Raw genomic sequence first — 3,326 nt, forward strand, 5'->3', positions numbered from 1 at the left:
ATAACCTTGTGGCCTCTGAGGTGCATAATTTTGGATAGGGTTCTGGTTTTTATAGGAAAAATTTGGGTGATTCTTCCATCCAGGGTTGTAGGTGTTTGAAAATGGGTTACCTTGGGCGTAATTCACTTGGTCGGTGTTCAGGTTGTTCAAAAGGTTACACTCTTCCGATTCGTGTCCTTTAGATCCATAAAGTTCACACTCTGTGTGGACTACCTCTGCGGTGTTAGTGTTTGTAGACATATGTTCGACCTTAAGGGCTAAAACGTCCATTTTCGCCTGCATCATGTCCATAGAGCTTATCTCATGTATTCCACCTTGGGTCTCCTTTTTCTCTATTGATGCTCGTTCAGTTCCCCATTGGTAATGGTTTTGGGCCATATCCTCAATTAGGTCACAAGCTTCAGGGTAAGGTTTGTTCATCAACGCGCCACCAGCGGCAGCATCGATGCTCATCTTTGTGTTACAATGGAGTCCATTGTAGAAGGTATGAACGATCAACCATTGTTCTAGGCCATGGTGTGGACAGACTCTTAATAGCTCTTTGTATCTCTACCAAGCTTCAAAGAGTGATTCTCCTTGGTTTTGAGTAAATCTAGTTATTTGGTTCTGAAGAACGACAGTCTTACTGGGGGGAAAATATCTAGCAAGGAATACTCTCCTAAGGTCTTCCAAGGTAGTTATTGAATTAGCTGGAAGTGAATCTAACCATGAACGTGCTATATCCCTGAGGGAGAAAGGAAATAATCTTAAACGGATCGCATCAGGTGAAGCACCGTTGGATTTAAAGGTGTCGACCAGTTGGATAAATACTTTTAAATGTTGATTCGGGTTCTCAGTAGCGAGACCCGCGAATTGGTTTTGTTGCACTAATTGCAGCAAATATGGTTTTAGTTCGAAATTGTTGGCAGGAATGAGGGGGTTTACTATACTCGAACTAGGTTCCTCGTCAGAGGGTTGGGAAAATTCCTTAAGAGGTCTCCGGTCGCGATTCTCGGCCATAGCTTTCTTAATTCGGATGAGTAAGAGGCGTGTACGAGTGTAACGTTCGGGTTCCGCTAAAGGATCTAATAAATTTCCGGTACTACAGGTTCTTCACATTTACCGGATAATAATGCCTTATTCTAGACGGTGTAACAACAGGGTACGAAATTTGACGAAGTTGGTCCCCAGCAATGGCGCCAAAAACTTGATCGCTATATTGGCAAGTGCACGAATCGCGTCAGGGTAATATAAAAGAATATCGATCCCACAGAGACCAAATCGTCAATCTATCGATTAGTATCGTTATGGTGTTTATCTAAGGAAATATAAAAGAGGTGTTTATGTTGCAAAATAACAGTAAATAAAGGAGGTAATAAATACGATGCAGATAAAGACAGGTTTGAATGTATTTCACGTCAGTTAAGTGATGTTTCGATTGTCTAAATAGAACTACTTATGAGACAATATTTTCTACTCTTGAAAAGAATCCATTTAACAGGTGTCGCATTACGCGAAAAACCGGCGGGAAAACGAAACAACAGAGCCGCCACCGTGTGTTATTTATCCCTAAAGAGGGAAAGGAAACGTTCGAAGTAAACCTGGAAAAGACATGGTCTCGCGACCAGAGAGAGATGGGATCGGGAGTCGGTTATGCGAAGGGAAGGTATTAGCACCCCTACGCATCCGTCGTACTCGACGGGATCCACGCACAAAAGGAAGGATAAAGGTTGCTAAAACTGCTCACAAACATCACACACTGGCTGAAAAGAGACACAGGAAAACAAGAGAAACTAACTCGACAGGATATCGCATCCTGGGCCTACGTAGTCTGTCAGGCACAGACATCAGAGTCGACGTAGTTCGCGACAGGGGGAAACGTGCTCGCTGGGATGTCGCATCCTATGCATACGTATCTTCTCGGACTAAAGAAGAATCAGAGCACTTGTAGCTCGGCTAACGCACGCCAAACAAAACCACACAGGAAACCGACTGCCAATCGCTGGACTTACGTCAGACTCCACACAAACAGGCAAACATGGAGACCGAATGCCAATCGCTGGACTTACATCAGACTCCGAACCAACAAACACACACACAGGAAACCGACTGCCAATCGCTGGACTTATGTCAGACTCCAACAAGCAAACAAGACACAGGAAACCGACTGCCAATCGCTGGACTTACGTCAGACTCCAAACACACAAAAGGGGTGAAAAAGAAAAAAGGCGCCCGGAGAGATCAACTCATCTCCTGCCTACGTACCTCATCTGGTATGAGGATCAGGGCGACGTAGTTCCCCTAAACCGGGAAAAAGGACTAGCCTAACCAGATACAAAGGGAGACACAAACTACTAGGGAGACTACGACTCGAGCCTAGAAGTTGTCATGCATCATAGCCCTATGTTAAGGTTTCTATCTAACTTGCACAGGAAGCAAGCTGACCTAAACATGACTTGCACAGGAAGCAAGCCAAACTAACCCTAACTTGCACAGGAAGCAAGCTAAACTAAAAAGCACAGATATACAAGCACAAGTAGCACACACTATATGCAATCAGTTGGCTCAATCAAGGTTAGGTTTTAGTCGAGGGGTCATATCAACCTCGACAAACAAACCACTGTAACAGGGTGATGTTAGCTCTTAACCCTAACATTGAGAGTTAGGGTGAAGCGGATGAAATAGGAAGTGAGGGGTGTGCCTCACAGCTCTTATCCCTGGCCTGGGAGAGATTCAGACAAATGAAAGTGTGGGAATCCAGAATGTGGGACTCTACTCCACATGACTGACACGACAAAGATCTTGGGCTATTATCCACAATGCATCAACACAAGGTATGTGAGCAAAGTGGATGACTCACTGATTAGCAGGAGATGGACTACACATCTCTTGTATCTGGAAATGCCTCTTAACTTAGGAGGTCTTTGATATGTACAAGGGACAAAGATAAACAAACACAAGAATTGCCTCTTAAGGAGGACTTCAGACAGGTGCCTGCCCACATAACAGGACAGGTCTTCCAGACTACATGAAGTCAGAGAAATTATACCTCAATGCTTAAGCAACTGAGCAAAAGCAAAAGCAAGTTCAGAAGAACTTAGGCAACTAATGTACCTGAAAAAAATTTAACTCAATGAATATACAACTCAAATAAACCAAACAGACAATCCAATAGTCAACAGTCAACAGACATAGTCAAACAAGCAATGTAACAATATGCAAGGCACAAGCTCACACTCAAATGAGCTAACATCAACCTACAAAACAAATCAAGATTAGTCAACATCAACCAAATAATCCATCCAAACAAGTGAATCAATTCCATCATGGCCATGTACTTCTTAACC

General features: G+C 43.4%; 1 non-coding gene across 1 annotated transcript; it reads left to right on the forward strand.

Moving 5' to 3' along the window:
• Positions 1–508: 508 nt before the first annotated feature.
• On the forward strand, positions 509–615 carry LOC127099206 (small nucleolar RNA R71). The gene has a single exon (XR_007793742.1). It is a non-coding gene; the product is annotated as a small nucleolar RNA R71 (small nucleolar RNA).
• The last annotated feature ends 2,711 nt before the right edge of the window (positions 616–3,326 follow it).

The sequence above is a fragment of the Lathyrus oleraceus genome, chromosome 6 (genome assembly GCF_024323335.1).
Source record: "Lathyrus oleraceus cultivar Zhongwan6 chromosome 6, CAAS_Psat_ZW6_1.0, whole genome shotgun sequence".
Taxonomy (NCBI): Eukaryota; Viridiplantae; Streptophyta; class Magnoliopsida; order Fabales; family Fabaceae; genus Lathyrus; species Lathyrus oleraceus.